Below are 22,589 nucleotides of genomic sequence, written 5' to 3'. Positions count from 1 at the left end.
AATAGCTCGTACAGTCGCGCGACAGAACTAGATTACTAGTAATAGTTTTTCCGTATATTTTGATTTCAAAGCATAATGCCGTCCCTCGTGGACACCCGAGCTTGATCCCGAAGAGCTGCTGTCATTACTATTCACCTGCTGCCGCCTCTGCAATGCCTGTCGCGGGCCCTGCCCAGGCCCAGGCTCGGCGCCAGCCAGGCCCTGCGTGTGCTGAGGAACTCGCCTCAGGAGGGTGACCTTGTATCAAGCCCCAGAATGTACGGGTTTTAACTGTTACATGATGGACGACGATAGTGTAACGTGTCCGTCAAGTGTTTGTTACAGATGCCAGCGAGAAAAGGCACTCCAACACCTTATGGAGCCTATTAAAATAATGTTAGTTAGAGGCAAGGTGAGCAGGAAAAAGGGGACGGCAGGGATGCTCTTACAGTCCCTCAGCGGGTGGGAAGCCCAAGGTGTAGGGGGCCGGACAGCCCCCCCACAGACGCTGTGGAAATCCTGTCCGCCAGCACTGCGGTCCTTACACCTGTTGTAGGATGCTCCTGGACATAAGCGACTCCATGATTTTACTGCTTATATAAACCCACGCTGCTTCACTGCAAGGTGAAATGAGACACGCAGGTGGTGTAATTGCCGAAGCGGCACCTGCACACAGGCAGCTCCACCGCAATTATTGGGGGCAGCACTCATTAGGGATTTGCATTTGCGCTGCACATCAGTTCAAAGTCATTTTCTTGTCCCAGTAGCGTCTCCTGGGGTTTGCAGAGGGATGATGATAATTTAGAATGTTAATAATAAACTGGGTGGGGATCACTGAAGGAGACTACAGTGCTACGCAACATGCCTGTATAATAGCACCACTTCTTCCTCCTCTTCCCAAAGCTATGTTCACACACAGAAGGCAAGAAATAAAAACCGAGGGAAGAAATAAGCACGTTGACATGAGTGGACAACATGGAGTAATAGATATATTTCTCAGCCAGATGCCATCATCTTCCCAGCTTACTCCCAAAGTAATTATTACGCCACAGAGATCAGTTTCAAGCAGGAATCTCAAGGAATAAAGGGTGCCGACTTCTTCCAGTGAGCTTTCCTGTAGAGCAAAGCACAGAGCAGAACTGAGTTTCTGAGGCTGGCAAATGGTCACAGTGGAGAAACATTGATTCAGCTTAATCTGTGAGAAATTTGAAAGCAAACGCAATTCTAGCCCACCTTTATTGTAGGTACGTTATAATGGGGGGAGATGCTGTCCAACACTGAACTTGCTCCCTCTCATCTTCTACCAGAAATGTGCACTGACTGAATCTGAGGAGGTGAAGCAAAGGCAGGTGTCAAAAGAGAGCAACTAACAGAGAACTAGGCCACAGAGTTGAGCTTAGCAAATAAATTTTGAGTGTACTTGGGGAGCAGGGTGAAATCATAAAAAAGGATCTTAAAACCACACGGATCAATGATGAATAGGATTTAAAGACAGGCTATGTTGCCTGTCCACCAGCTTCTTTTGTTCTGTCTTGCTCTGCTTTCTTGTTTTCAAAGATGATATTTAGAAAAGTCAGTTTGATCAGACACTTTGCTAAGACAAGGTTGAGCTGTGTTTCATACAATTAATCAGCTGGAACCAGCTGGAATGCTTCAAAAAAATCAAACTCCACTGCGTTAGCTTTAAAAAAAATCCAAACTCCACTGCGCGAGCTCCATCAGAGCATTCCCTCCAGAATAAGAACTAGCATGGCTGCTGTGGTAAACTGTAGGCAGAGCAGTGAAAGAAACAGCTGGATTTTCCAGGTACCAGCAAAGTACTTTTAAAATATGAGGTGGACTCATCAGTAACCCCTGCGTCTTACAAGAGTTGCTGTGTTCGATTGGAACAAGGAGGACGTGTCACTACAATGCAGCATGTTCCCTTGAAGGGCTGCAGCATCTCAACTGAGCAAAATGAATTCCTGAAGGCCTCTCCTTTACAAAGTTTGTTGTAAGTATATCCATACAACTCACAGCAGCACCATTTGCTGCTGAAGTACCTCAGAATGTGTACTGAGCCAGGCAGAGCCCCACCAAGCATTAGTAGTACCCTGCTTCTGGCACTGGTGTGCTCTGCAGACACATCCGAAGAGATCAGCCCTGCACCCGTTAGAAGAGTGGCTTCAGTGAATATTTTTCTTGGACAGAGTCTTTTGACTGTCCTTCACTGGATCACAAGGGGCACCCAGTGTGTTAAAACCCCATCTGATGGATAAAGAAAACTGACACAGAGCAGTAAGTGGCTTGTACAAGGCCGCCAAGACAATGTCACAGCCTTGATTGAACTTCTAAGTACAGCTCACAGCATCTTCAGACTACAGATTTTTTTTTCTGTCATTTTAAATCACATTTGTTATAGAAATCCCCTTGTACTGCCAGAACTTGTAATTCTTTTGATCTTGCTCTGAGTTCCTTACATTGACATTGATTCTCCCATTCATATTAAGGCCACCATCGGACTTGATTTCAGTGGTGCTACCCTTAGACATCAAATCAGTCTGGTTACTGATAGGCTTTCTACTGATAGAGGAGTGGCTCTCTAAAATTATTTTGCAATCTGGAGACGAGTTTGAAGATCTGCAGTTTGCAGGGAAAGGTAAGCTAAAATGTAGGTATGGTGTGTCCCACACCAAGCAATTCCTGTACTCTCATTTTTATTAGTCACTCATTTAAGGAAGTGTCATTTTCATTAGACACTAATTAGTCACACCATTTTGGAAGTGTTTAACAGGCAGCTGAAGTCTACCACAATCATTTCCTATCAACAAAACAGTGAAATCTTGCATAATGCTGATGAAAATTACATTTTGTCTGAGAAACATTTGAGAAAAAAGCCATTTATTGTGCCATTTTTCCTGAGGGAAGGATGGGAAGGGGCATTACTAGATAACCACAGCGCTAAGCTCCTGGAGTAGGAGTGCCAAGGGAGGTTGAAAAGGAAGCCTCGTTTACAAGTGTTATAAAAGAGAATAGTGCCAAAAATACATGGAGATGGTGGGTTTAGATACAATTCAATAACCAGTTCCACTCACTATGCACGCAGTCATGCCCAGACGCTGGATTCTGTCACTTTGTAAGCAGAGAGCTTAATGTATGTACATGGCCAAGTCCATTGCTGATGCACTGGTACTAAGGTCAGTTGAATGACACCAGGCATGAATTTGGCCTTCAGAGTTTGTTTTTCTCACTTTAATGATACTCAGGAAATAGCTGTCTCAAGAAATAGCCTTAGGGAGCACAGATTTTTGCCTATATTTTCGAATTTTGACTGTCACAAATAGATTTTGAAGTATCTTCCCGGAGAAAAAAAATTTAAAAGTAGCTTAATTCAGGCAATATGAGGCTGCCGTGAAGCCTGAAAGTAGAACTAGGTATGGACTCCTGCAGATTTGACTTTAACCCTTGGAACTGTCCTTATTCTAAAGGGCCCTTCGGTGGAAATTTTTTAAAGTGAGTTTAGACATCATGCGGTGGTGTCTGGGTCCTTACGTGATGAGTTCCAGCGTCATTATAATTACAGCCTCTGCTAAGAGACTCAGTAGTATGCAACTAATGAGTTTCCCCTGAAGGTTTGGAAGATACCTCACAGAAAAAATCTATACCATTTCTTACACCTTCTGCTGACATCCCCTAGACAGGGATGATCTTAGTGCCATGCGTCTGGGTCAAGTCCAGTGGTTCTTAACACCCGGTTGCCGATGCCGTACTGCAGTTATGCTTTACACATCACAGAACATCAACAGATACACTTCACAAAACACAATTAGTTCATCCCTTGTACTACTGAAGGAGTTGCAGGACTAGCACAACATGTGCTGCCTCTGAGGTGATACTACTAAAGTAATTAAAAAATCCAGTCTAGCCCCTTCAAAAGGTTTTACACCGCAGAAAAGGTTGTGACTACAAGCAGGCACCAAGCAATCTGCATGCAGAGACCATCCCTCTCCTCTGCTAAATTCAGCACAATCAAGGGGAGCAACTCAGGTGTCCCTGGTATTTTTAGACTCCCCGGCTGTGTTGCTTTGCTTCAGACTAATAATCTGCTAGCCACACTGTGATGGGGCTGTGGGACAGCACCTCCAATCTGCTTAGAGTCAGAAGGGGTTTAGTGAGTTAAAGCATCACTTGCAGAGATGGAAAATCACTAGAGATGTAAGGTGAGGAAATGTTCAGTAGAGTGTTTTGGTTTGTTTTCCTTTGCAGTTGCTGTGGCTAGATGTTTTTAATGGAAAGCAAATAAAATGTCATCATAACAACTGATGAAATCACCTGACACTTATGTTCATTTCCAGCAGAGTTTAGGAAGCTAACTGATGAACACAGTTTCATCCGGTTTGTTGCTCTTGGAACCAAACTGAATACTTGCATAACAAATAGTTAATACAGTGAAGTTTCTTCTCTTTTCTAGTGGATCGCTAGGAGCAGGTTGTGATGTTTCTCAGATGCATTTTTTTTTTTTAAATTATTCTACAAGATTCTTCTTGTGTATTGCCTTGCAATTTGAGCTGCACTTGTTTTTTAATGGTCTTCCAATTAAGAGACATTTTTTCTGCCCTCTGAATAGAAACATTCTCCCTGAACATCATAAGGCATACACAAATAAAATTTACTTGCTGCCTGAACTTAGAGAAAACATCTATAAATCTGACTTTTACAAAAAGCCAGGTTACTGAGAACTCACTTGCGTGAACATTCATGGAATGGGACCGTGAGAGAAGGCTGAGCAAGGCCAAAGCAGATGTGTTTACAGTTTAAAACAAATCTCTGTAGATAATGTTTTGCAGTATGTGTCTATCTCTGTGAAGAATAAAGCCCCTCAGCCTTCAAACATCACAGATCCTGGGCTTCCCTAAGGACACAGTGCTACCCTCCCTTGCCCTGCGGGGAAGTGGGAAAGTTGTTTCCTGGAACTTCTTTTTTTAACAGCTTCCATTGCACACTAGGCTCCCAGTTGGATTAAAGCTCTGCAAGAATGAATCAGTGACTGAGATGGGAATTAGCTGTCTTCCCCTTGGCATCGCACTAGGTTATCCAAGGGCTGAATTTGGCTGTCTTGCTACATCTGGAAACAGTTAGGGACACCGAGACCACTTATACAATAAAAAAAAGAGATCCTCTTGAATTAGATCCAAAGCAGAGCAGGTACTTTGTCTCTAGTGTAAGACATGATCTAACAAAATCCAAGCGATATGTATGGCAGAGACACTGACTAGAATATTCTTTGCAATACTGACATGTTGCAGGGTCTTAAACTCTTTGTTCCAGCATACAAAGCTCTGACCCAGTCAAGCCTGTTAGCAGTGGCAAATTTATTCCTAACTATTTTTCTTTGATGAAATTGAGTTGTTCTTTTTTTGAGACAGGACTCAACCCATAGTGACAAAGGGTGGATTATCTGCCTCTCAGCAAGCTACTGAAACCTATCAGAGTGAATTTGGATGTGGGTTAGGAAAGCTATTGAAAACTTGCCAAGAACTGTATAATGCAGGGAAGGAGAGCAGGGATGGTACTTAAATGTAGGATGATATTAGGATGTTACAGCGTATGGAGAACTGAGATGGTGTTGGGCGAATGACAGAAAGGGATATAATTCAGGACTGGAGCCAAGCTCAAGCTTTACTTGGCTGCAGACAGAATCTCCTCTGGGGTTTTCGCCTGCCATACTTAGAAAATTGGGGGGTTTTGCCATTTGTAATGAAGCTCAAATTTTAGTATCTATGCATGCACTATGTATGCAGTATCTTTTTAGTGAGAAAATTAGCTAGATCTCTTCCTGAGGCCCAGTTTTTATTCAAGGGTAAAAAGAGGGGGTTTTGGAGACAGCTTTTGTTAGAGATCAAATGAAGGAGGGATGTCCCTAGGGCTTGCAGTAGAAAAAATACTTTAGGATTCTTCTTTGCTGTGTCTCCAAGAGCCTTCTCCTGTATGTTGTGCATATCTGTGGATTTGACTCTCTTGTTTAATTACAGTTCTAATCAACTTACTCACGCTTCATTTCTCACTGTAAATAAAAGGAATTTTAGGCTGCACTTTGCTCTTTTCTTCCAAATGGCTGCATAAATTTGCCCTTTTAAAAAAAGTGACTGATTATTTTATTGTGAAATCATGTGCTTATCTAGTCAACATTACTGAGTTGAGTCATCCCATTGTCAGGGAAAGCACCCTAGGGAACAAAGATGAACAATTGCAGGTTATTTGTCAGCAGCAATGTGTGGAGTGCTTAAACTCAATGAGTGATAGCAAATGACAGCAAGATGACTTTGTACTTACACATTTGAAATATAAGAGTCCAGTGAAATCTTTGGTGGTTTTATGTATAGGGACAATGGCAAACTTCAAGGGAAAGCAAACTGAATGTATGTTTCTCCTTCTGTCTCTAAGGACTGCCAGCTCATACCTTCTTCCATTGGGACTTCCTGATCTTTCTGAAGCCCATGAGCCTGTTCCAGTGTACACTCGTTCTAAGCTGCAATGTGCTTTGCTAGGTTACCTTTCCAAGAAATATCAGCCCAGAACATCCATGCTATCTCTGTTCACTGCTAGTACAGTCAAAATAGCTTCCAGAAGTAAGCTGGGAAAAATATTGAAGAAGGATGAAGGGAGGGAAAGGGAGACCTTAGGGAGGGAAATAATGACCTTAGCAACAGCAGTTTCCCCCGGGCATGACAATGGCTCCAATCCTCTCTCCGCTCTCTGCTGCCCTTTGCCTAGATCTGCCTGAGAATCTGCAGATACCAGTACCAGCCCATGTAGGGCAGTCCAGCACTGGAAGAATCCTCACATCCATCCATACTGGTTACCATCACTCTGGTTTCATGTGGCCTGGCCAGTCTTGCTCCAATAGTCCCAGCCTCATGTGAAAGGATCGGCTGGTTTTATTCTTGTGCACCCCACACCCATAGGAACCCTAAAGGCCAAGCACATTACTCTGTAATGTGCTGTGCTCAGGGCTGTCTTGTTGTTAAAGGAAGTGTCACAAGATTGCTTTAACTGAGGAACAATGGAAGAAGCGGTGAAGGATGGTGTAACCCATTCATCTTTTGATCAGCCTGTTGGACAATACTGTCCAATGATGAAGTCCTGCCTAGTGCCAACTGAACACCTCTTAAAGCTGGTATGTGGGTAGATTAATCATGAATGTTTCTCTACACTGAACTGGAAACATAATATGTGGTTGTCTTATAAAGTACTTCAAGGACAATCTAGAAGCAAACTTGACAGAGGGCCATTTGTCCAGCAACTCTTTTTGCTCTTAGCTACCAAGTAGTGACAAAGTCCATAGTGTGAAGAAGCACAGGCCTCTTTCCTGCCCTTGGACAAAAAACCCATGCAAGGTGAAGAAAACAGCAGCCACCTGGCTGGCACTTGTAGTGTCACCGATAACTGTAAAACAGAAAGTGTTTATGAGATACAGGTCTGTCCTATCATTTGCAAACCTGTCATGTTTACTCATCCATTGCTGGTCTGGCACTACTGTCCTCAATACAAGACAATAAATTGGTTTGAAAAGCCCGTTGCATCACCTACTCACAAGCAGAACCTTGTTGCCCCTGAATAATGGCATTCCAGTTCATAAGAACTGGTTTATACTTCTATGTCAGAAAAGAAACACTTACTAACAACTCCCATTTCTCACTTTTCCCACACTTTTTCTTAAGTATGAAATCTCAGGAGGGAAACACAATAAACACCCAGATAGTTCGGCTTAGGGAACTTTGGCACGTACATCCCACTATTTACCATGCTGTTACTCAGCCAATCTTTCTGGAACAGGCAGGAGTGCTCGTAACTGCCTATGGTAAAAGCTTCAGAAGAATTAGGTGGGTGCTCACATCAGTGATTGCTATGTTAGCAGTGGGATGAATGTGTAAGATACCAGCAGGCAAACAGAAAAAAATATGGAGAAAGACTCACGAAAGACAGTCCTTGGGTTTTGGGTTTTTTTAATCTTAATAAGATACATAACAGAAAATCTAGCACTGACACTTAAGTGCAGAATTATTCTTCTTTACACTTATCTGTGTCACTACTACTTTGTCATGCTAATGACACCATATGCCTTCTAGAAGAAGATGGAGGCTATAACATAGTCTATATCAACAAAATATGGCTGACTCAGAATTTAATTAGCATTGCCAGACCAGCAGCATGTATCTGACCCAACACTGCAAAGCAAATTCTTTCCAGTTTGTTTTTAGTATAAATCTTTCCTCTTTTCTCTCTTCTGCTAGCCCAAGCTAGATACTTCAAAGGCCACAGCAATTCAATTGCTCATCAGCAGAGCGAGCCTAAGTCTAGAGGTTGTATTTCATTTTCCTGGACCATCCTAGCTCAGTCAATTCTCTACAAGGTTTAAATGAAAAACAAAAAGATGCAGCAAAGCACAGAAAAATGACCTTTCAGTCCATGGATGAAGATTTTAACTAAGAACAAAACAAAGTTGAGGAAAAATCCAATAAAGTTTCTTCCCATATGGATGAAAAGCAGTTCTTTATTTTGTTCAGATTTCAGGGTCTGTATAATAAAGCTAGTCTGTAACATTTGTTTCACTTAACATTTCGAAAGCAAAGAGCTTCGCCTAAGCCAGTCCATGGATAAATTATTCCTAGCGTGCTACAGGGTACACTGTGCACCGTGAACTATGCCACACGCATCTTTAGTGAATGTAGCTTAGGAGCCTCAGAGGAAGGCAGTATGATCATTTTGAAACAAAACTGTACTGAGTGAAGTAAAAAAATATCATAAATCTTAAATCCTCTTACTAGGATGTTCAAAGTCATATGACACTGATGTTCCTTCTTTCTTCATCAACCTTCCTTTCACAAGATCATGCATGTACAAAACAGAGCACTTAACAGTTTGCACCTCAGCTGTGGATTTCTCATTTTCTATTTTTTGTTCACGAAACACCTAATTACCTCCCTCATAAATGCTTCAATGCTTAGTACATCTCAGATGCTAGAATCTACCCGGTTATGGCTTTGGGAACTATTTGGCAATTACCTGTCCCTAAGAAATCCCTTTGCAAGGAGAACTTAACGTTTCTCATTCCAGCAAAAAATTCAGTGCAGTGAGAATGCTTTGGTAACATTTATAATTTGCTACCGATGTGTTTTGTAAAATCAAACAAAATACTTTCCTGAACAAAAGTTTTAGACTGCCCAGGCTATTTGTATACAAGATTGCAAATAAGATCCAAATTATCTTCCTTTCTACAATTTCTCCAGGAGTGCTTGTGCAATCTGACGGAAACATCCCAGCATGGGAATAAATAAATCTGTGTAAGAACTTACAGTGAGCTCTCATTAAACTGTAGATAATTGCCCAGCTGACATCTTATTCAATTTTATTATTTGTTTTCTAAATGGAAGCCTAAAGTTTTTCTTTTGCCTACACAAATGCTGACCTAGTACAATTTTAAGAAAATAAATTATCTATGTATTTCAGATATCATTCTTCATTGAGAGTCCATGAATTAAACAGTCTTGATATAATTTAGACTTTTACTACTATTTCTCCTGTTGAGACTCTCGATCTGGGAAATTTTGAAGTCCTTTCTCCTTTCTTAGGTTTTTTTTAATTCACAGAAAGATTTCTGTAGTGGGCTGTATTGCTTTTCTTCTAGGCAGCTTTCTGAGCTATTTGTAACTCCTTAAGGAAATAAAAGTTTAGTGACCAAAGTAACCTGAGTTACCTTAGTTTATCCTATTTAACCTGTTAGTTATGCTCACATCTCCAGTTTGCCCATAATTAAGGTATTGCTTAACACTATGCAGGCAGACTTCTGTCTCCAGGTGACAGCCACAGACATCCACTCACATCCACGTGCTGGAAGCACTGCCCTGCCTTGATGGCACACATCCACTGTCCTCTGCTCCTTCTCACGTGTGTTTTAGGACACATGGATTCCCTGATAAGAAGCTTGGGGCTGAGCTGGACCCCACAGTGTGTCTGCAGCCACTCACCACAGATACAGCTTTCAGAAGTAGAGGTGCCACTGGGAGCACAGAAAAGAGCACGCTGGGCTTGGATGAACCTTAATTCCATTCACCAAGCTGGTGACACAGGCTCTGACTGATGGCAATTAACCTGTCTGTGGCATCTCCCAGAGGTGAAAACTTCACGACTTCCAGGATCTCTGCAGGCTCAAGCAGACCATCTTATATTATTTCCATCCTGATCACATTTTCAAGATCTTCAGCTTGACTTTTATGGTAGCAAACAAAAATGAAATTTCAGATGTTAATGTTCCTCACGTGCCTCCAGGATCTGGAGCACTAGGTGTGTAGTCTTTGTAAATTCAGGTGACCTTGGTGGCACTTAGTGCATGGTCTGGGTGCTGCCCCACAGCCAGAAAAAGGTGATCGTGTCATCCCAGTGGCCACAGCCACCTCCACCCACTTCTGCTTCCCTCCCCAGTTTGGGCAGGTGTGACACAGCCCCCTTGTTGCCACTCCTCGCTATGTTCCTCCCACGCAGAGGGACATCATGTCAGCATCTGATCTGAATTCTGTTCTGTGTTTCCTGTTAATTTACTATGAGTGTAAGGCTTTCAGTCTCTGTGTCAGTTATTCTGCTTATAAAATAGAAGAATAGAAAGAAAAAAAGGTTGGAAGGCACCTTTGGAGGTCATCTAGTCCAACCTCATGCTCAAGGGAAGACTAACTTCAATTAAGGTAAGTATATAATTACCTACATTAGAAAGTCTGCAGAGATGGAAAAGGAAGAAAAACTTACATAAGATTAGCCTTGCTGTTGAACCTCAGAATCCTAAAGTTGATACTCCCTTTAGTAATTCTATTATTTCCATTAGTGTGAATAATTTCTTACTCTCCTATTATATCTTTATTTTCTCATATGCACATTTGTGGATTTTATCTGTTGATTGCTTTTGGCTATAAGATCTCAAACCAAAGCAATTTAAAGACAGGGAAAAGAACATCAGTTCTTAAAAAAAGGGTACAGCAATACATCAATGTGTTACAGTGACAGTTTAATATGCATGATCAGTATGAAGCTGAGCTGCCATCCCTTCTATAAGGCCATTAGCTATGCTTCCACAGAGAGTATCACTTGGTTTACCAATAACTAAGATTATATTGCAATTTGGAAGTCAATAAACATAGCTGTTGTCTTGGCTGCTGATGTTCTGACAGCCAGCCATTTTTCTCAGTCACTGTGCACATCAAACTTCATCTATCATACTTAGGATTACTAGCAGAGCATTAGGCAACATGCCATAGGAAACAATCATGTGCTGGAAGATGTTCTACCAGATCTCTTTTGTTTAGTTAGTTGGATTTTATTATGGTTTTCTTTTCTTGAACCAGCTCTTTTCTGCTGTATCCAAGGAGGCATGAGCGTAGAGGGTTGGCTTCCTGAGCCTGGCTAGCCACATCTCCAGAAGTTGCTGGAGTTATTTCAGTTACCTGCAAGGGGTGCCAGCCCCCAGTGAAGTGCCAGCCACACACCAACAGCTGGAGGTAGAATCACAGCCCCTCTGTCAGCTCTAAAATGGATGGGATTTCTTTCTGCTTCTTGCTCCTCTGACTTCAGGGTCATATGGAGAGAATAAAGTGAATTATTGAGGTCCACCCTGAGTTTCTGTTGTGAGACAGATTATTAATTGTATGTTTCAATTAGTAAAAATAAAAGCCTCAAGTCTGGGGTTTTTTGAGCATGGGTTGGTTTACATGGCACCAGGCCTGGTCAGATGGGGTACACCTGTCTTGATGGGAAAAGAGGATCTTTGTCAGGAGTTAGCAGGGTTCATTGAAAGAGCTTTACACTAGATTTGAAGGGGGAAAGGGATAAAACCAGGCTCGCTAGAGATAAGCCTGAGGGCAGCACACCAGTGTTTGAAGGATGATGTGTTAGCAGGGTCCTTCGTTCTGCTGTCTCAGTTGAGGTAGGAGATGGAGATCCATGTGGTGGCAAACACACAAGGGTTACTGATGTGTTAGAAACCATGGAAGCACCTGAGAATGGTCATGTAGGAATTTGAGCTTCTCACCCAAAAAAGGTGATGGGCTCAACAGCCCAAATGAAGTGCATTTACACCAGTGCACGCAGCATGGGCAACAAACAGGAGGAGCTGGAAGCCTGGAAGCCACTGTGTAGCAGGAAAACTATGACATAGTTGCCATCATGGAAACATGGAGGGATGACTCGCATGACTGGAATGCTGCAATAGATGGCTATAAACTCTTCAGAAGGAAGGAGAGGTGGTGGGTAGCCCTGGATGTTAGGGAGTGTTTTGATTGTCCAGAGCTTAATGATGGTGATGATAGGGTAGAGTATTTAAGGGTAAGTATCATGGGGAGGGCCAGCAAGGCAGATATCATGGTAGGTGTCTGCTATAGACTGCCCAACCAGAATGAAGAGGCAGACAAAATATTCTGTAAGGAGCCAGGAGAAGTCCACAATCACTAGCTCTTGTTCTCATGAGGGACTTCAATGTACCAGATGTCCACTGGAAATACAACACAGCAGAGAGGAAACAGTCCAGGAGGTTCCTGGAGTGTGTGGAAGATCACCTCCTGATGCAGCTGATGAGCCATCCAACCAGGGGAGATGCCCCACTGGACCTCTTGTTTGTGAACAGAGAGGGACTGGTGGGTGACGCAATTGGAGGCTGTCTTGGTCACAGTGATCAAGGACAGAGCTTTTGATTCTTGGAGAAGTAAGGAGGGGGTCAGCAGAACTGACTTGGACTTCGGGAGGGCTGACTTTGGCGTCTTTAAAAGCCCAGCTGACAAAGTCCCTTGGGAGATAATTCCAAAGGGCCAAGGGGCCCAGGACGGCTGGACATTCTTCAAGAAGGAAATTTTAAAGGTGCAGGAGCAGGTGGTCCCCATGTGCTGAAAGATGAGCTGGCGGGGGAGAAGACTGGCCTGGCTGAACAGAGAGCTTTGGCTGGAACTCAGGAAAAAACAAGCACAGTTTATGACCTTTGGAAGAAGGGGCAGGCCACTCAGGACTACAAGGATGTTGTGAGGTTATGCAGGGAGAAAATTAGAAGGGCCAAAGCCCAACTACAACGTAATCTGGCTACTGCTGTAAAAGACAATAAAAAGTGTTTCTACAAATATATTAGCAACAAAAGGAGGGCTAAGGAGAATCTGTCCTTTATTGGATGCAGGGGGAAACATAGTGACAAAGGATGAGAAGAAGGCTGAGGTAGTTAATGCCTTCTGTGCCTCAGTCTTTAATAGTAAGGTTGGTTGTTCTCTAGGTACCCAGCCCCTGCGCTGGAAGACAGGGATGGGGAGCAGAATGAAGCTGCCATAATACGAGGGGAAATGGTCAGCGACACTGTGTTCAGTTTTGTGCCCCTTACTACATGAAAGACATTGAGGTGCTGGAGCATGGCCAGAGACAGGCAGTGAAGCTGGGGCAGGGGCTGGAGCACAAGTCTTATGAGAAGCGGCTGAGGGAACTAGGGTTGTTCAGCCTGGAGAAAAGGAGGCTGACCTCTACAACTACCTGAAAGAAGGTTGAAGCGAGGTGGGGGTCGGTCTCTTCTCCCAAGGAGCAAGCAATAGGACAAGAGCAAATGGCCTCAAGTTGCAGCAGGGGATGTTTAGACTGGGTATTAGGAAAAATCTCTTCACCAACAGGGTTGTCAGCACTGGGACAGGCTGCCCAGGGAAGTGGTGGAGTCACCATCCCTGGAAGGATATAAAAGCCATGTAGATGTGGTGCTTAGGGACATGGTTTAGTGGTGGCCTTGGCAGTGCTGGGTCAACTGTTGGACCTGATCTTAAAGGTCTTTTCCAACCTAAATGATTCTATGATTCTAAGTTCGGTTTAACTGCCCGAATCAAAAGAGAAACTGGCAAACTGGGGATTTTTTATATGTGCTGTTTGTGTCAGAAATTCCATCATTGTTTTTTAGTAACGCATTCAGAACATGCTCTGTGTCAGAGGCAGAGCACAAGCTGGCCACACACAGTTCTGCAAACTCAACTCTGACTTGCAACAGCCCTTATTTCAGTCTCAAGGCTCAATAGTGCACCACAGTTCTTACCTAACGTGCCATCAGCCCTTACTGGCAATATCCTCTTCTGGGGAGTGTGTCAAACACAACAAATCGTTCCATTTGGTGACACTTCTGCATTTGGGAAAATGTCACCCAGCTGAGATTAAAAAATTAATTCATATATAACATATGCCTTACTTGAGCAGATGAAGATTGGTTCTTTAGTCTTACAATTCTACTTGTCTCTGCCATGCCTTCCTGTTCCTGTCCCACCAGATTGTCTATGCAGCAGGTTATTTCTGCCTAACGTTACAGCAGATCTCATGAATTGTTACAATACCGAAGTGGAACTCTACTGTGAAAAGTGACTCTGTAAAATAAACAGACAAATAAAATCACATCCTAGAGTTCTATCTTCATTAAGTGTCAGTAAGTCCATATCACACTTGCCTAGGTAACAAGTCAAGGGATGGACTCACCCCATGGCTATTTCTGCACACTAAGCCCAGACATTAACGATTAATGAAGATATGCAAACCAAACAGTGCCCCTAATTTCAAATATGCGACCTTGTTGCTTTGAGTGGGACTCCAGGAACACGATCAGTGGCTTGATCTGAAAACAAGGGAACTGCACTGCTGGTTTTGCAATTGAAATTCATGTAACACATAGCGTTGATATCACACAAGACAAAACAGGCTCCAGCTTGGAGCTGCCTAGTTTTGCTCTTTGTAGGTGGCTAATGGGAGAAAAAGGTAGTAAAATCTGCCATTGCTGCCAATGGGAATGCCAGGTGACAAATAGGAAAAGAAAGGGCTCTTTTTATCTTCTTTTTCAAAGAAATAAAAGATTTTAAGCCAAATCTTCAGCTGATGATGAATCAAGTGGAACAGAAGACATTTTTCACTGCGGGGGTGGCAAGGCGCTGGCACAGGCAGCTGTGGGTGCCCCATCCCTGGCAGTGTCCAAGGCCAGGCTGGACGGGGCTGGGAGCAGCCTGGGCTGGGGGGAGGTGTCCCTGGCCATGGCAGGGGGCTGGAACTAGATGGGCTTCAAGATCCCTTCCAACCCAAACCAGTCTGTGACTGTATGACACTATTTCAGGTGAGGAACTGGCCCTTCAAATTTTCTCTTGGTTAGAATAGGGAATATTGAAAAAGGTCTTAGAAGACAATGCTAATGTTGGTTAAGAATACAAAGAGATGCTTTAGCATCACCAACATTGCAAGCAAGCTGTGCATTCTGAAAATACCCGGAGGGTGGACCACTTCCCTTCTCCCCATGTCACAGGATAGGTGCAGCCAATGACTGAAACAGAAAATGGGGCTGGATCTAGCTGTTTCTCTCAAATATCTCTGTGCCAGTGCTGGGGCTTTGTGGCCAGCTCTGTTGGACTGTGCCAACATGTGTTATCTCTCCTTCCAAGGAGGGAGCTAAAAGTAAGAGAAAATTTTATCAGCTATGTGTATTCGACTCTTTCATTAGGATACCTGGTAGTACAGAGGTCTCTGCCGTCTTGCAAGGGGCTGCCGAGGCTGGTGGTTTCTCAGCCACTGGCATGCTCTGGTGGAAGAGAACACAGGGAGGATTTTATTGCTGAGACACAAGATCAGAGTTGTATTCTTTGCAAGAAGAGACATATCTTTTCAAGCTTCTGCCATGTTGTTGCTGGTCTGTCCCCTGCAGTGCCAAGCCACTGCTTGGACCTGTCCTGTTTACCTTGTTGTGCTGGGTTGTGTCTTAGGAGAGATATGGATGTTTACTAGTTCTATAAACCAAACGAGGTCTAGTATCTCCTTAGAGTATGCAAAAGCCTTATTGGTTACGGTGGCAATTGATGCACACTCATTTAGAGTGAAAACAGATAACCTGCTTAAGAGAGGTCTTCTACAAGGCTTGATGTTCAAGAAAGCTGCACTGATCTCTAGCTTTGGCTGCTGGCTCCTGGAGAAGGAGATTTCCGTCGTGAAGGACTGCTCGCCATGCTCCTTCCTCCCAGCAGCAATTCATTCATCATCATCCCTAAGACTGAGAAGAGAGCTCTGCAGCGATCTTTGTGCAGGTCTCCATGTTTCCCATATTTCTCTGCTGCGTGGCGAAACCCCACCAAAGGTATTGTTTAAGAAGCATGTTGTGGGCAATCAGGAGGTGGGAGCAGGGACAGGGCATGGAAGTGGCCCCGGCCAAGTGCTGACATTACTGCACAAGCATCACGCGAGGCTCGATGATAAGGAGTTTTCAGAGCTGGGGGGGCAACTGGAAGATCATGGTAGAAGGCACTGAAGAGATACTCAGTCAAGCACGTCACCATCCCAAGCCAAAGTAACAGGTAAGGTAAGCTCTGGCTTGGTGAGCCCCACACTTGGGAGCACACACTGGTGCCTGGCACATTACAAACCTTTGATGGCATGGCTGCTATAACCAAGGCTGTGACTGCGGGGTGGTATGGGATTGGAACAGTTATGCCAGCAAAACTACGATGTGAGTGGACATACCCTGGTATTGAGTAGTTCCGTTAGGGCAGAAGGATCAGCAATGAGATGTCCTAGTGAAAGTGCAGTTTTGTAACCCACAGCCCATTCCTAGTGCATCCTAAGGGTAACCCCTGATGTAAATATATGAGCCATTGTAGATCTGGCCTAACGCCTGAGTTAACCCTTCAGGGTAGATGTCTCTCAGATGGCTGGAAAATGAAGGGCAACAGATCAGAACACGGGCTAAACTTCAAAGTCACACTTTAAATTGCCACCCTTTTTTTGCTCTAATTATTTTGTGTTACATCTGAGATCAGCTGGGAAGAAGAGAAAGACTTTGAGCAGGAGACTAAAGTAACACATGACAGAACTGTCCAATGTTTTAGTGTCTGGGGGATTTAGTCCCTTATCTCTGATGCCAGCTGGGGAGAATGAAAGACTTTTCTTGGTGTTAGATAAAAATTAAAACATCACTTATAAGAAGTAATGGTCAAGCTGAAAGAGGTTCAGAGGTTCACCTTGAGGTCTGGCTTTGATTTAAGTATCCAGAAATACCAATGCCTCTTCAAATGATCTGAACCTCTTGGTAATGAACAGGGCAAGGAGGGCACCCTATTTCTTCAGCATTTTCTGCTGTTCCCTGGGCATAGGAGGATAGCAAAATCCAGCCCCACTTCAATTCCTTTTCTACTCAGGAATAATTCAGAGCTGCTCTTATTTTAATGGCCATAGCGCAGAAATGAAAAATAGTAAAAATACTAAGTGAACTGAACTTTTCTAAATTTCTAGAAAGGCTTGGGTTCTGTGAGGGCAACAGACTGGTTTACTGTTTATCTTCTTTAATTTGCCTAAATTCCAAGTGATCAGTTTTACTATACATGCCAGTGCTTGCAGTTCAGTGTGCTTCCCAGCTGCCTTCCCTCCCCTGTCTATATGCGCCGTGCAGAACTTACTGGTTTGCGTTCACACTGGTGTTGTCAGGACATTTTAGACCTCCAAGGCCAAATTCAGCTCATGTGTAACTTGGAGGGAAATGGAGAGAATGGCATCAGAAAAAGATGATCCCTGCTGTATCACATGCTTTTGTACCCTGTTGAGTTCTGCTTTTATTACAGTCTGCATGGTGGAGCTATAATTTGAAGCAACAAACAATGTTCAGCTTCACAGGGTGTGCTCACACATTATTCTGCAAGAAATCTGGACATACAGCCTCAAGTAGTGGGGTCTGCAACCCACGGCCACAGGCAGTATCTCCAGGGTCTTGCCTTGTTCCTCAAGGCAGTTTCATGGTTTCCAATCTGAGACATCCCCACCGGTTATTGCAGACTTCCCCTGTGCTGCGGTGTGATGAATTATGCCAGTGCAATCATCAAAAAAAAGGATTAAAATGAGGGATTGTGACAAGTGGTCCCCAAACCCCAAGCCAGCAAAGATAAAGCCAATTCCACAGTGCATGTATGAGTGGCACACAGTCTGTCAGCAAATTCAAAGCAGCAGTAAGTGACTGATGGCATATAAGGTTTCTCTCAAGTGTCAGAGCAATTGCAGAACAGCCAAGCAGATCACAACTTGTGTCTGCAGAATGTAAGGAAGTGTCAAGAGAGACAATCACAAGAGACATCAAAGTAATTTCAAGAAAGAAACAAGCAGTAACCAGAAAGCACTATGAAAACTTGTAACAAGAAATAAAAGAATTAGTATTGCAATGGACATCTAAATTGCTGCTTAATTTAATCTCCAATACAGTCTAAGTACAGCACCAAGACTGACCCATTGTAGGTCAGTCATCGCATGCCTTAACTGTCTTCTGAAAACCCTTACGTGACATGGTGTTGTTGAAAGGATTGCCTCTTTGCCGGTTTGCATATTTTCTATGTGTCTGTCTTGTTTTCTGTGGGAGTGACTGAAATCTGGAATTTAACAGCTGTTGGATCCCAAACCTCCATTTATTACATCGCCTTGCTCCTACAGAAATTTAAAAAGGAAAGCAATTTAGAAAGGTGTCTACCTTATCCCATCTTCTTAATACAACTGCGAAGGATGTGTTCCTGCATTAAATTATCTAGTAATTTTCTTGTCTTTATTTTCAGTGTTTCAAGTGTTCTTAGGAGAAGTACTACCAGACTTCCAACATATTGTTATGGTTATCACCGTGATAAATATAACTCTATTCTGTCTGCTCACCCCTCTCTTTGAGTCTTCCCTGCTGACTCCTATTCTCTTTCCTGTCAAGCATGTTTCTTTTCTTTATTTTCAGCATCCTCACAGGCTTTTCCTTAACCAGTTTTCAAAATCTTTTTGACTAGTCTTCACCTTTTCTACCATCTCCCAATTGCTATGAAAATGTTCATTCCAATTCCCTGCTAGCCCATAGAAAGCCTCCAGCTTGTAAAACATCAGTGAAATGGGTTTTTTGCACTTTCCATTGTCCTGTTTGAGGGAGAAGGTCCTTGTAACTAAATACTCACAAAGCCAGCTCCTCCTCAAAGGCATGCTATTGTTGTATGTCTCCTCAGTCAGAATGCCTCACATGAAGACTATTAGCAACTTAGGGCAGAAACTACTTCCGTATTATTTTATGCAGCACCTTGCACAGTTTCCTTGACTGATAATCAGGTAATACACACACAAATACAAATGGAATTGCTATTCCACAGCATAACAGACACCCTGTCAGGACTTATTCCTGACCACGCTCTGATGAACCCAAATGCCTGCAAAGACCTTGAGTTAAGCTTATGAAGCATGATTCAAGCTGTCATGATACTTCTCAGTGACTTGACTTCAGTTCAGATAGAAACACTAAGCCTCTGATAGCAGTCTTTTATACTTTGCTAGAAAATGCTTACTGCAGAAAAGTTCAACAGAAAATAATAAGAGCCCAAGGGGTCAGATACTCATCCAATTCAGAGCTGGAGCTTTTAAAAGCAGGTTTTCCTGAGAGATTTCCAGCATTTCAGGTTTCTAATCCTTTAAACTCTGAAGCAGCTGCATCTCCAAAAAGAAAGAAAAACTTAGAACTAACTAAATTTAAAAGAATATCCAGACTTGTTTGAACTCTAAACACATTGTGATTTAAGTTGGCAATGAAAGTTTGGCTCAACTCTTAGCTGTGTTTGATTCTCAGGTTCCATCTGCAACAGCAGCATTGTTCAGCACCGCCTGCGCCTGATCTTTACAGACAGAGCTCACCTGGGTCTTCACAAAGCTGGGAGCTCTGGCAGCCCTGCTGACTCCCAGGGAAGCTACAGGACTCGTTCCCTCTTGAAAATCAGGCCTATTGTATATGAACAATCAAGAGCATTCAGGCTGAACAACCATTCAAAAAGAACACCTCAGTAAATCACCAGCTCAGTAAGTTCTGCCATTCTCTTTTCTAGTAACCCCCTGCAATAGGTGGATTGTCTTTTCAGGGTAGAAGGGCCATTGGACTGTCCAGCCTTTTGCTGACATCCAGAGGGGGCTCATTCCAGAGGGAAGAGCCCAGCAGGAAACACATGAACACCTAATTGCCTCCTCTAAAAGACTTGTGGTAGAAAAGCCCAGACATACGGCTGGCTCTTCAGGAAGGACAAAACAGACCTGCAGCTTGGAGAAAAAGGACAGTCACCAGGAGGGAAGGGGCTGTCAAAGTCTAACTGAAGGCAAATTCAAGAGCTGGATTTTTACTGAAGTCTGTTGGAAATTACTGGTTCAGTTAAAAAATAATGGCCCCCAAAAGGGCTAATGGTGTTAAACACACTAATGTGAGCCACCTCTGCTCTGTTCTCTTTGCTAAGGAGGATGAACAGTACTAACTGGTTTTAATATTTCTTGAGTTTGTTTTTAAAGATGTGGCACTAGAAAATGACAATGTAAAATATGAGCTCCACTCAGATTTTTGTGACTAGGCAAGTCATTACACATGGATCATGTGGGACTGTGAGTATTAAGTACACAGAACTATTGTAACTGTAGATGTACATCAAAGACAAAGGTGTCTTCTTTTTCATGCGCCTCTCAAAACAGAATGCTAACATGCTTGTTGTCTTTTTTTCTTTCTTTCTTTTTTGCTTGCGGAAGCTTTGCAAACATTTCTGAAATTAAAACTTTGTTAAATTTGCAGCTCATTTCAAAAAGAAAAAAGCTAGCCCGCCTAAAAAGAGTAAGAAGAAAGAAAAAAAAAATAGTAGTGAACTGGAGAGCTCCCCAGTCCTGAGGAGAGCTGGGCTACTCCAGCCAGCACCTTCCACGCCTAATGCTGCACAGTGCCTGCTCTGGGATCATTCTTGTCCGTACCTGTGTTGATAAAGTAAAGCCACACATCAGCAGGACACTGCTCACATAAGCTCACATAAGCACACAGCGCTAAAAGCAGCCAACAGGCTTCTAACAGGCAGTAAGTGTTTCTATGTAAAACGTGGAGATTGTGTCCCTTTTTAAACTAATAAGTTTACAGGTCTGCTAGGTTTCTTCTGCAGAGGCAGTGTAGGTTTTTACAGATAATAATGTTGATTCTCTAGTCTGTTTTCACCTAAAACCTGGCCAAAGCATGTGACGAACAGAGGAAGTCATGCAAGCCTACATTAGAGAGAGCTATTTTCTCAATAACAGGAGGACACCTTGGTACCACATGACAAAAGAAAACCTGACACCAGGTTTAAATCTGAAAATATTTGATACTGCAGCTTTCTCTTTTCATTGTATTAAACACTCAAGTAATTATTAGCTTCTCCTGTAGCTTCCTCATTACAACAGCAGTGTGGATTTTGCTGAGTAAGTATTGACAGTGTGGCTCCTGGCTCAGGGATGGCTCCCCCTCACTAACCAACCTCCAGTAATGATGTGCAGAGAAAGATGTGTGCTCACCCATCACCTTGGCACAAGGGCCTCCTGGCTCTATGCTGAATTACTCTTTTATTCTCCGGCATTCTTCACTTCCTTAATTATAACATAATAAAGGAGTACTAGCATAACTCCTAATAAAGGGACTCTTGTTAAAGAACAAATCTTGAGTTTGCAAGCAGTCGCTATAGGGAGCTACCTGTCTGGTTACAGAGAGCCAGAACTAGGAGACTGCTCTATGGGACTCCCCCTCGCTAGCACCAGCCCATCTGCCAGGAGTAGCTCCATGCAGCGCTGTTACACTGACGTGAGTAGAGAATCAGACCCTCAGCAGCTCAGTGAGAACAGACCTGCTCAGTGGTGTGAGGCAGCATTGGTTTTCAGTTCTGTGAGGCTCACGGTTTGGTCACTGAAATCCCCCAGCACAACTGGCTTAGCAAGTCTGTGTCTCCAGCCGGTGGGCTCCCTGAACCCCATCCTGGCTGCCTTGGGCAGCTGCTCCCTGCCTCCTACCTCTAAATCACGATCATCAATCTTTCCTGAGTCTCAGCTCCTACCATGATTCTTGTGCCTTGTCAGTCCCAGCCTCCCCCTTCCCCTAAACTCATTCCCTGGGGAACTACATCTGCGTGGACGGCACAGGGTGAGGCAGGCAGAAGTACAGAGTCCCTAAGCAGCTTTACAGCAGCCATCTCAGGTAGCAGTTGCTTTCTAGCATATGCTGAATTCCATGATGCTCCAGCCAGTTTTCTCTTCCTGACACCAAAGCAGCCCGCCGGCTCTCCGGAGCGGCACTCTCCTTCCTACGTGCCTTGCCTCAGTCTTCCTCACCAGGCCCCCCATCCACACCATGATCCAGTCTCGCAGGTCTGGTTCCCTGCCTACTCTCTCCCCCCAGCTGGCTCCTTGTTTCTTTGCTGACACAGGTCTGATTCTCTCTTTCTTCACCTTTCAGCCTCTCTCAGTGCGACATTCACACTCAGCTAGCTCCTTCCCCCTCCTGTTCTCTTTCAATGTGCATAAAGGCAGCGGGGAGATGGGGAGAAGGAGGCTGCTGTGTGTTCAGTGGTGTGGTTAAGCTTAAGCCTGCATTCTCCAGGGCTCCCTGCCCAGCACCACGGATCCACCCCCACCCTGGCATGCTGAAACATTCAGAGGAATAATGAGCTGCAGAGGGCCCCCCAGGCCTCATGGCTAACAGCTGGGGGCGGGTGGCATGGCTGGCACACATTGGGCATGGCAAAAATAAAGTATATGGAGTGCCTGGCTATCTATCATCGAATATTTGT

At 43.7% G+C, this 22,589-nt stretch overlaps 1 long non-coding RNA gene across 1 annotated transcript in view; it reads right to left on the bottom strand.

The window, feature by feature from the left end:
- Positions 1-961: 961 nt before the first annotated feature.
- LOC114016611 (uncharacterized) overlaps positions 962-22,589 on the bottom strand; it is a 56,610-nt gene continuing 34,982 nt past the window's right edge. Inside the window, exon 3 of the long non-coding RNA XR_003561155.2 lies at positions 962-1,093. This is a non-coding gene — a long non-coding RNA (uncharacterized LOC114016611). The remainder of the gene's footprint in view (positions 1,094-22,589) is intronic.

This window comes from Falco cherrug, chromosome 15 (genome assembly GCF_023634085.1).
Source record: "Falco cherrug isolate bFalChe1 chromosome 15, bFalChe1.pri, whole genome shotgun sequence".
Taxonomy (NCBI): Eukaryota; Metazoa; Chordata; class Aves; order Falconiformes; family Falconidae; genus Falco; species Falco cherrug.
This window is presented reverse-complemented; position numbering and strand designations above follow the sequence as displayed.